Source organism: Cygnus olor, chromosome 17 (genome assembly GCF_009769625.2).
Source record: "Cygnus olor isolate bCygOlo1 chromosome 17, bCygOlo1.pri.v2, whole genome shotgun sequence".
Lineage (NCBI taxonomy): Eukaryota > Metazoa > Chordata > Aves > Anseriformes > Anatidae > Cygnus > Cygnus olor.
In genome coordinates, this window is record NC_049185.1 from 1,167,138 (window position 1) to 1,179,601 (window position 12,464).

Consider the following 12,464-nt stretch of genomic DNA (forward strand, 5'->3'; position numbering starts at 1 on the left):
ATAGGATTTTACGGTTTTCTCTAAATTTTTGTAACATTCAGGAATGAAAGGAGTTTCCTAACATAAGGAGGAAAAGAACACTGAGCATACTTAAATGTGCTGTAAAATAACCCAGAATATTAAAATTAATTGCTTAACTAATGAATAGGATAGATTAATACAGCAATGCAACCCCAAACATGGAGAAAACATAAAAAAGCTCCGATAAAAAAAACATCAGAGAAGGTTGTTATGTGCTGCTGCCATCTCCTGGGTGCTGAGAGAAGGGTGCTATGGAAAGAGTGTGGAGAAATCTGTAAGGCCAAGATGGGAAAGGGAGCTCTTCTCCAGCAGGTACAGGCCCAGGGCATGGGGAACCTGAACTCACACAGCCACCTTCAGTTTGGAGGAGGCCCTAGAGTCAGCCTCTTCCCCACTTGAATGCAATCAGTGAAGGCGAACGAAAAGACACACTTCACTATTTGTATCTTATTTTATATATTTTACTACAGAAAGCTGAATGGCTCCTTGCTCAGCTAAAATACATCAGTAACATATGTAACTCTAACTTACTTTATCAAATCATGTGATACTTCTCAAGTTAGTATGCATATTGATTGGTTATGAGTTATCAAATGTGCCTGATCGAAAAGATGCTTTTAAGGGAAATGTAGGACTGAAAAATCCCTTGTGTTAAATTTGTTGAGCTAAAGGTCCCAGTAAAAACACTTTCACCTATTCTATTCTATTCTATTCTATTCTATTCTATTCTATTCTATTCTATTCTATTCTATTCTATTCTATTCCATTCCATTCCATTCCATTCCATTCCATCCTATCCTATCCTATCCTATCCTATCCTATCTTATCTTATCCTATCCCATCCTATCCTAGTATTGGCTGTAAGCATGCAAACTGCCTCATCTACTTTAAGACTTTATCTTCACTCTCTGCCTGGTACCTAAGCAATTTCAGAGCACTCAGCCTCTTTCCCACTCAGAAGGAATCAGGCACCAGCCCCATTTTCTCAGTTGCCTTTTAAAGGACTTGTCAGTCTCCTTTGTACGCTCCCCTGATAAAGTGATTTCATTAATGAGAAATGAGCCAGAACTTCAAAGCTCACAGTCGTATAACCCCTTTGACCAGGATTTGGGGTCCATATAAACAGCGCTTGAGATGCCGGGAGGGATGCTTCTTTCATCTCAAGAACAAAATATGATTCTACCGCAAGTAACTGCCAGACCAGTTTTCAGCAGCAATATTTCAGCATTGTGACTTTCTCAGCAATACTGAAAAAATTGGTAGGTTGCCGAATGAACCACGTGGGCAAGCCTGAACGTTTGCTGCAGCGTGTCATCCTGAGTATTTCCAGGGCACAGCAAAGCTGTGTTCGGTGAGCACATGTGCTCTGGAGGGTCCTTGTCACCTCAGCTCTCACCTACCAGCTATGCTCTATCTGTAAGCCACCTGAGAGGCTTTTCTTCAAAATAAAATACATTGAGTGTTTAATACATTTTTTTACTCCATCCCATAGACACAAAATACCCTGCAGATGTTTGATGGTAAGAAATGCGCAGACAAGAAAACTGTAAAGAATTTTAATGTCTAATTTTCTGGGTGAAAAGTTATTTTGCTTGAACTTTTGGCTTTCATTTCATATTTCTGTGCTGCATTCTTGAAAGATCATTCTTGTCACCTTTGTACTCTCCCACTTCTTGTCCTCTTTGTCTATAGTGGTCTTTGGTTGTAGGGACATTATCTTTGGTTTGAGAGGTTTGTTTTTATATTCTGAAACAGTGCACTCCTGGGGTCTACCAAGTTGCATATAATAATAAATATAATGATATTTATAATTTAAATAAATATAATAAAATTTATATTTTGTAATTTGGGGGTACTTTCTCCAGTTTATCTGGGAGTAGAGGAAAATTAAACCACCCTTATTGATAAAACCTGAAAATATTCCAGACTTCACCATTTGCTGGTACCTTACCTAAGCAAGATGGAAAAAAAATCATCTTTCACAAAAAGAAAAAAAAAAAAGCACAAATAAATGTATGCGTCAGGTTTCATCTAGGGAAGGATTCAAGTAGGAATTGGTAAAGAATAAATTCAGGGGCAACAGCACAAACCCAACTACATGTAAGACAGGGAACTGCTGATCTGCACCATCTCTGGTTCAAGCCCCAAATTATTTCTTTTACTCTTGTGAAAGCATTTGTGGGTGCCAGAGACTGGTTCACCAATTCAGCAACTGGGGGGGTGGACGTGTTTTGAGACGCAGAGTACTCCTCTGTGAGTCCTGTTGTACCAGGGGAATAGACTTGGGGGGGGACTTGGTTTTGGAGTTTAGGAGTCTTTTTTGCCCAGCCTCCATTTTATTTTGTTTCTCTGCACATACTAATCCTGAAAAGTGGGAATTCTGCCTCCAGCCTCATGTTTTTGCTGCTCTGGGAGGAAGGTTTGATAGTGGTTTTCCTCCCTGTTTCATGTGTGTCTCTACCTGCATTTGAAACAGTTCATTCAACTACTTTTTCTGCTGCTCCTGGAAGGTTCCCTTAACCAGCTGGAAGCCAGGAAACAGTTTTTCCCTCTTTAGGAGGGAAAGGTGAGAGCAGACAGCATGGTCTCAAATGAACATGCCCAGGAGACTCCACTTTCTGGCTACCCTGTGAAGATCAGTACACATCGGCTGGGTGTTGGGAGCTGCCCAGAGCCCACCTGTGGCTGAGCTGAAGTGGAAGCCGCAGGCACAAGTACGGTAATTCTGAGTGACCTGGCACAGTAAGGTGTAACTTGCACATCAAGTTATTTTCATTTTACAGAGAGCAGAGCTGGGTCTCAGTAGTTTGAGGCCAAGTGGTTGCATACGAACAACACAACAGACCAGGGTGGAAAGGCCAAAAGCCCAAAGATCTCTCCATGTGCCAGCTCAAATCAGCTGCAGGGATGAGAGAGAACCTGGAGAGAACAAGTTAATGCACAAAAAAGCACCAGAAAGACCCAGTCCTGCAAAATGTCCCCATTCAAATGCACCATGATCCTGTATGTTGGCAGCCCAAGGGAAGTTGCAACAGCGGTGACTGGGGAGAGCAAGGCACAGGGCCCAGCCAAAGTCACCCACACTGCACGCATCCATCCCAACCCTTTGCACTGCTCCTTCAGACGGTCCTGGGGAAGCAGCTCTGTTGAGAACTCCCAAGCCATTTTAAAGGAAGTTTCCATAATTGAGCTCACTGTTACTGCCTGGGGTCTCCAGGTCTTAAGAGAAATTGCAGGGCAGTTGATGAGCTTACAGTACTTCTGTTAGCCAGTGTCACTGTGAGGCCACAGAACCTGCTTTCAGGTTGCTGCCCCAGGCGTAACTTATGCAGGAGTCAAGGGCTTTTTAGCAATTTCCTTTTTTTTTTTTTTCCCAGGTCCCTTTTGTGACAATCCTGATACAGAACACAGGAATGCCTCAGTTAGGGAAGTGGCAGGCTTTAAATACACAAACCTGCAATTGTGTGCCTTTGCAAATAGCCTGCGTGTTTCAAACAGAGTGAACCGAGGGGTGCCTGGACGGGACCTCCTGGTGCAGCCAGACCTGATGGCCACAAAGGTCACACAGCCTCAGTGACAGAAAAAGAAAAAAAAAAAAAAAAAACTCACTGAGCTGGCGTTGGGGACAAGACTGAGCTTTGTAACTGTTTCTGCCTCCAAACACTGCCCACCGACCCCAGCACCTCTGCTGGCAAGGGCGCGTGTCCCCAGGTGGCTCGTGCCTCCTGTGCTCCTGTCACCACAGGGCACACCCAACCCCAGGACAAGGCATGGTGCCCCTAGAATTCATTCATAATCACCAAATGCCTTTCACAGAGCACACAGTGACTGTCACTGGGACCCCAACCCTGCAGCTGTGAGGTTAATTAGGGATGTCCTCCCCACCAAGCCCTGCTCAACCCCACAACTGCAGGTCTGACCATGAACCTATTGCAGTTTTGATGAGACAGATCCCACTGCCTTCAGCAGTCAGGTCCTGCTTCCTTTCCAGTTCATTGAGCTCAGGATCAAACTTCAGTGCTTTTTCTGTCCAAATCCATGGAGTGGCAGATTTCCTACAGAAGAGCAGAATTCTGCTGAAATAACTCACTTTTGGAACAGAAGTTTCGGGTCATTATATTTTTTTTTCAGTCCACTGGGAGTACACAGCACAGAATCTGAAGTCCAGAGTTTCATAACAAACATGCAAAGAAATGTGTAATTATTGTCTAGAGAATTACATGATTATATTACAAAATGGAGATTTCCTTGTCATTAGCAAATCCCTCCATAGGCACTTTTTTACTGGGAAGCTTTGAAACTATTAGCATAATAAGCTGTTTCTCAAATCCTGATTGCTAATTAAAGCTATATATTATTGTCAGCTCCCCTATTGGTATGTGAGCTTGGTTTTACCTCATTATAGTGTAATAAATGCTTCTTTTTTCCTAGTCTTTGTTTTTTGTTTCCTTTCTTCTTCCTTTTTCTTGCAAAAACAAAGTTGCAGAAAACTGGCTACCACATAAAATTGGACTTTTTTTTCCCTCCTCCCTTATGGAGAACTATACAGTTTATTCTGCATATTTTTCATGTCTTTGTCACAAATAAAGGAAGCCCAATGGCTGTATTGACTGCTCCTAAAGATATCACACAGCTCTGAAGCTAATTAAAAGTCAGTCTCTGTGCAATTGTGATGGAATAGGGTAAGCACAACTGAAGTGAGCAGCAAAACGCTCAAAGATTTTCTCTTTGAAACCCAGCCCCAGAACTGCACCATGCAAACACTAAATGAGGAAGTTAGTTCAAAAAAGCAAGGAAATAATGGTTGTTCTCCTCAGCACAGAGCCTATTTAAATATCTTGAGAGTCCCAGAAGGGTTACATGACCCAAAATTACAAAGACAAAAGAAGATCTAAGATGTCAGACTACAACTCAAGTGGGACAGGCCTAGAGCGGCAGAGCAGCTTCCTGAAGTGGTACTACAGCCTGGTAAATGTCGCTGGAAACAATCATGAGCTTTGCAATCAGAGGAAGGAGAAAAGACGACAAGAAGCCATGAAGTGGTGCAGAGCACAGTAAATGCATACTGGCCAGGCTGGAAGTAGTCTCCCTGTGCTACAAAGAAAGATGTGTGCCTGCCCCACATATCTATGACAAAAAATGCTCCCTGATAGCTACAGAAGGTATTTCAACAAAGCCCTGAGGTTCCTGGAGAGAGGATTAACCCTTTGTATGTATACATGTTATATTGGGATACAAATTTAACACAAAGGTAAATCCTTGCAAAAGAGTCTAAGCCTCATCCTCTGCTCACTGTCTCGCGTGAGACAAGTGAGTTACAAAAGGGTAATAAAAATTCCAAAGAGTAGAGAACTGGCCTCTCTGTTCCTAACAGCAATGTGCATGCCATGTTTTGGATGCCCTGGGGCTCAATTACTGGTGTTTTTGTCCTTCTCCTACATCTGTTCACCAAGAAAGAGAGCTTCTTCAGACTGTCCTAGGAGTCCTGAGAGAAGTTGCAACTCTGCACCATGGTTAGCATACTGGTACAACCCATCTATTCCCTGGCTCCATTCTTGAGGAGTCCCAGCATCTTCACTGGAGATTTGTTCCTCACATTGCAGCTTGTAACTTAGGAGTATTTTCTGAGATGCAATAAGAAATACACAAGGACATCCCTGATTTTTATTTACATGAGTTCTTCTAGTGGTAGCATTAACTGGAGTGAGATGAAGCTGGGAAGCATTTTTCAGGCCTTACAGGAAGAAGAAAGCTCTTCTCTTGTACCATACCTGTTGTCATCAGACCCCCAGCCAAAAGCAGATGGAAAAACAGTGCCATTTACAGAAAATGACACAATAATTCCAGAACAGCCCACACACACTGAAATTTGTAATCGCAGAAATGCACATTTTTTGTATGGTTTGAATGCAGACATTTTATGCTCCTCTGTTATTATATTAAATAAGTTCATCTGATACAGCTAAACAAGAAATTTGTTGGGATCCCTTCTCAAAATAACCATCAGGAAGCCCCCTCCCAGGGGTGATGTCTCTTGGAGGGAGGACTGCCTTTTATAACTTGCAAATCCAATAAAAATAATGCCCCTAACAAAATGAAACTCACATCAGATTTTAACTCATTTTGAAATCCCAGGTAAATGTCAATTTGAAAATAAAATACTGACACACATTACATTTTATGCGGGAGGGAATAGCAATGCTTCTTGAGGGGACTAGGAGGGTTATGCATAAAGGAGAGAACAAAAATTAATTGAAATGATTCCCAACCTGGGGGCCTACTGAGAAAGACTCCATTCATCAGAGAAACAATAGAGAGACTCTTTGAAGTAATCTCTAAAGATTAAGTGTGTTCGGGAGGAAGGGTACAGATGCCATATGAAAATTTACTTGGCCTGAGCAAGGGAAATTTCACAGAAGAGGGTTGGTCAGCAACGGAGCCTTATCTGCTGGCCAGGGTCAACCCGCCACACCTGCCATTTCCAAGACCTTTGGCAAGATATCCTCCTGGACATCCCTGTGGTCCCCACTCCACCATTGGAAAAGCCCCTTTGACCGATGCCTTGTAACACATCCTGGTGTGCTGAGCCTCAGCTCCTTCACCTCTGCTACCCTTGATGTCAAGAGGCTCTTTCCAACTTGCACTAAATGCATTCCCTGAGCACTGCTCCTCTTCACCCTTCACCCTCAAGACAACGTTTCTGGTGCTTTATTCTCCTTCCTGGAGACGGACGGTACTATGTGTGCAATTTTTCTGTCCTAACTTGGATGCTGGGCAACGTGGCCCCCAAAGGCATGCGTCAGACTTGGGCAGAAGGCTTCAAGCTGTTTGTGGCTGGGTGAATACAGCATGGGGGATGTAAGGGATGTCTCCTTTAACATTGACAGGATTGCAGGGGTCACATCCAAATGTTTAAATACCTGAATGCTATCAGTGACTTCTGTCCTGCCTGCTCTCACCAGCTACCTGCTGCGGGTGTCCACCTGCTGCCACTTGGATGGATGCCCAGCAGTTTCAGCCCTGTGTTTTCCCTCTTTCTGGGTCTCATTTTCCTTCATGAAATGCAGCTCAGTTTCCACAGAAAGGAACATCCCAACCGAAACAGCCAGGATTTGGGAGTATCCCTTTTTGTCACTGGGAAAGAATCTCCTATGGCAGAGCAGGAAACAGAACAGAGATCTTTCCCATCCTAGGATTAAATACTCTTCCCATTCTCAGCAGTGCTCCTCAGGCATTAATACCACTTTATCTGAAAGCCATGATCCCACTTCACTGCTTGATGGAAGTTCCTTGGTTGGTGCAACGAGGATTTCAGTCCACGAATCTCACTCCTCTTGCTGATCTGAGCATTGTACCTAAACCATGGGGGATGTTCAGGACAAACCCTCATCCCAGGGTCTCCCTGGGATGGGCTGTTCCTACCCAGGACACCCTGTCTCCCACCCCCAGTTAGAGATACCAGTCTCCCTTGCAGCACCAGGGTACCAATTCCTCACGCTTGAGCTAAAAACTGATACTAAGCTGTATATAACGTTGCAGATTTAAACATGTCCTCTTACAAGTGTACGGCTGGTGCTGCTGCATCCCAGACCAAACTAGGGACCGCAGCAGTGCCCTGCCATGCCAGGGGGCTATGGGGCTGCAAACATTCACAAGTCTGGGAGGTGTCAGCAATGCAGGGACAAACACAGGAATTGCGTGATTAATGCAACCTTAACCTTAAGACAAAAGTTGAAGATTCCTAAACTGAGAAATGCCAACAATGCTGTGTGTTTTTATTTCAATTCCTCACCTCACCAAATTAAATTAATTAAAAAGCATTAACTGGAGTTATAAATCTTTAAGTAATTATTACCTCAATGATAACAAATTGATTAATGGCTGCGCTAAGAATTATAATAATTATTATTAAAATTTATACTATCCAGTTATTACTAATACTTATTAAATGCCTGTTAATAGGTGGAATACAATCATTGAGCTTTCCCTCTGGGAGACGGGAAAGTGATACAACTGACAAAGTTTTTGGAAACCATGGGACTGACTCCAGATGGGTGCTCTTTGCTCCAAACCTCTCCTGACCTCGGTGCTGCAGACAGCGGTGGGGAGTGCGCATCGAGGGATGAGATATCTGAGACACAAGGGAGTAAAGACCTTGCTACTTGGCCATTAGGAAGATGCTCTCTCAGTGCACTCCATATCTTCGGGGCTTTTGCAAATTGCTTTTATTAAGTTCTGTTTCACAGGAGGACTCAGCTGGCCTTGGAAGCGGGCTAGTGAAATGCAGAGGAAATCTTTCAGGCAGTGCTATAGGCATGTTTGAAATTCATCCAGATGGCAAGACCACTCAGTTTGGGGTGTTTGGCATGGGGTGGATTTTTCTGGAGATTTTAAGGAAACAGGAAATGCACTAGTCTTGTTTCTTTAGCAAAGAATTACAAACAGATTGCCCCAAAGGCAGAGGAACCACAGAAGCTTTTCCAGAGGCTCGTGCACTTTGCCTCCTGCTCCCATCAGGGTCCCCCTTGGGCATCTCCTCCGGGCCGAAGGCAGCAGAACCACAGCTCACCCGGAATGGTTCTTCATCAGGAACAAGGCAGTGCTAACTGGCTTTAAATCAACATTTCACTGCCACTTTCTCGCCCTTCCTATACTGCTATAAACCACTGAACCTGAGGCATCTGGTGAAAATTAGACTGTGTCTCTTTAAGTGGACTTCTGCTGAAGACCTAGAAACCAGGCAACTCTTTAAGGCTCAAAGCTGGGTAGTTAAACGTGCCTAAAATGAAAGGACTCCTCATATGATCATTTTAAACTTAATATTTAATAACATTTCTAAAAATACCTGAATGGGCACAGTGATGCAGCATCATGGCACAAGCCCCATGAAAGCTAGATTACAGAACCTCCAAAAGGCTGTGAGAGGAAAGCCCAAGAAGCTATTATTTGTTTTCTAAAAAAAACGCAGATATCCCCTTAGGGACAGGATTTCTAACAGACAGCTCAGGTGTCCGTGTCATCCTCTTGCTGCAGTCAGTCTTAGTATGCAAGGGTTTTTCCTTTACCTCATTTGCCCATGTTAGAAAATATACATGGCACAGTTCAAATAACATTAAAAACATGGTATTTGTACTATCGGTGTTGTAAGACATGAGTTTTCCTTTCCACTCTGGGTATTCTCTGTGTGTGGCAGGTGGAGAGGAAAAGGCTGCATCCAGCTGGCCCAGTCAATCCTTCATGGTCTTGGGTTGGATCTCCACCCTGTGCAGAAGGAGACGGAAAGCAGCCACTGTGCCATAAACTTCAAGGTTTCAACAGTTGCTGCTGAAAGGCCAGACACACTGCAGAGGGTCTCCAGCTGCCTTGTAGCAAGAACAAAAGAGCACATTTACCCACCTTGAAAGAAAAATGAGGCCCTGTTGCTGTTATAGAGCTATAATTTTTCTTGTAAGGCAATGTCTCACAGTCATGCTACCTTCATTAGCCTTTCCTGTCTTATCAACATAAGAGTGTCACTAAAGCTTTCCCTGAGCCCTGGGAGAGGCTACAGCACAGTCATTTTTGCCTGTCTCCTTAACAGCAGACAGTCCAGCAGCACTCACAGTGCAGCCCTTTTCCCACTGATTTTGTTCAGGTTCACTCTAACACTTCAGACCTGTGCCAGTGCTGGTTTTCCCCGGGATTTTCACCTCCATGTTTTAGCATTCCTTCCAGGTAGGTGAGGAGATAGCCGGTCTGACCGCTGCAGAAGTGCCCAGCATCTGTATCAGGCAGATTTATGTTTTTGTTTTTGTTTTGCTTTGTTTTTTTCTAGATTGCCAAGTAACTACCCTGCAGCCTAACACAATGAAGTCCTACCAGATGGTCACAGCTGAGGTCCCCACGGGAACTAGGCCCAAAGAAGTGGGGGGTATTTCTGACTTGTGCATGCCTTTGAGAAATGTGCCTGGTTTAGCCACATTCTCTCCTTTCTCCCTGAGAAATCAAAGACAACCCTCCATCTGGCTTGTTGCCTCAGGCACGTCACCAGAGCCAAGTCCTCTACCCTCTTTGCAGAAGCCCATGTCTCTGCTGCCATCCCATTGCTACCTATTTTCAGATGCTGTCCTCAGGCTGAAGAGATTCCCTGATGTAGAACCACAGGGCAAATCCTTTCCTTTCTGGTGGCACTGGGGAATCCACACTGCTGCAAATCTTTCTGCTCTTTGGAGAAGGGAGGAAAGATGAGGACAACAAGTAGGAGAAAAAATGGAGTGAGTAAATGACAGAAGAATTTCAACCTCTGCTTCTTCCCAGGGGTGACACCAGTGACAATAAGGTCCACCCTAAATGGAGATTTCCTACATGGCTTTGTGGACCACGGTGTATAGGTCAACAAAAAAAGAGAGAATTGGTCACCTGAGGTCATCTGGAGGGTCTTCAGGACTAGCACGGGCTTCACGAATAGATGATGGTTATGAGCATTCATATTGATCTCCCAAGACAACCCCATTCATTTTAGGCTCCAAAAGACAGTTAATCTTAGTTAAGAATAAATACACTCAATTATCGGGAAGGAAAAGATAGCAGTGTATTTATTGTGAGGAAATCGAAAGTAATTACTCTGGAAAAAGTTGTGTTGGGCCTGGAAGCGCAATACATTAGCTGTCAGGATTTTTAAAGCAGTCGGCAAAGACCATTCCAGCGCGTCCATCCCTGTGACCCAGGAGGGGCTGAAGGAGCTGTCTAGAGGAGACAGCACTGCCTAGCATGTTATTTGCTGGTTAGCAAAGCCCCTCGGGCTGCAGGGAGCCATAGGGACCCCTGTCCCATTGCTTCACGTGCCATGGCAGCTCTCAGAGGCACTTGCACCACTTGGGCAGAGGAAAACCTTGCTACCTCTGGGCCACTAAGGTGGGGAACCGGGCGGTGGTGTGGTCTCCTGGTCCTCTGATTTTAGGGCTCCTTGGTATGAGCCATTTCCCTTAAAATGAGCCCCAGTTCAAGCCAAGATAAAAGGAAAATGAACAGGAATATTTGATCATGAAATTCAAAATACATGGCATAATTCTGCTGGGATTATGAAGAATCTGGTAGCTGGACTGAAGGTAGATTATATTTATCTCACACTTAATAAGCCAATACATTGCTGCACCTGGGTGTGCTCAAGAGCAATGTACTAGGTGTCCTAGTTGGAGCGTGGCTGCACAGTTAAGTCCCGTCTGTCCTCACAGAAGGCATTTCTATACCACTTTTCCATTTAATACTGCAGGCCATTCCTTGAGATGTATCCAAACAGGACCTTCTGAAACTCCCACCATCCCTCCACCTGTGCCCCCATCATCCCAGTTACTTTACTGCAGCGAAGAAGATTTGCCTTTCCTGTGACTACAACATTGTCTGCTCTTGCTGGCTTTGAACATGCCCATGGCCCCTGAGCCTGAGCTGCTGCTCTTCTTATTTGCTCTGAAAACAGATGGTTAAGACTATTCCCATACTTTAGTGAGGTCTTAGCAAACTGTCAAAGAAAAACACTCTTTCCAGTGGTTGTGGCAAGCTTAATCTGCTTTTAAAATGCTTGCAACCACTTGAAACTCTTAGGAAATGGTAAAGCTGATGTTCTAGCACCCCTTGTCCAGCCATCCCCCTACCACCAATTCACCCACTAAGCCATGTCCCTAAACACCACGTCCAACCTTTCCTTGAACACCCCCAGGGATGGTGACTCCACCACCTCCCTGGGAAACCCATTTCAATGCTTGACCACTCTTTCTGAGAAGAAATTCTCAGTGTAATTCCTCTGATCAGTTGTCTCAGGCAAGTCATTCACAAAAAAAAAAAAAAAAGAAAAAAAGTATTATTTTTCTTTTCAAGCCACACAATAACACTTGTAAGATAAAGCTTTTCAATGTACCCATCAACCACTCAGGATAACATTTGCAAATTAGGAGTTCACTCTTTGACTTCCTCTAGGTTTTCTCAAATTTCTGCTTCATAATTGAACTTCCAAATAATTACTAAAGGGACTGCCTTCAGTCCTCACTCACTGTGTCACAGTCAGCGCATAGCACATGAAGCAAAAGAAACCCCACAGATAAAATGACCAGGAGGCCCACCATGATCATCTATAAATGTTATTCCAGGGTATTATCTGTTCTTGTTCCTCTTCAAGTGCTGGTGAGCCCAAACCAGCCTTTGATAAGGTACTGTGGTGATGCTTACATCAGCTTTTTCTCTTCCACAGGTGTGAGTCTCCTCTGCACTGACCCCCAACCCTGTTGTGCATCCCGCAAGGATGACAGTGGAAAACCTGTGTGCCATCACCTCACTGTCAGCCTCTTTACTAAACTATTTCACTGTTTTCTATTAAACAGTGGTAATTATCCTGTCTATGAGCTTTAATCAGTGGGACAAGGACAGAGGCCACCTTTGCTTGCTCCCCCTTCAGGCACGTGGAATTGCTG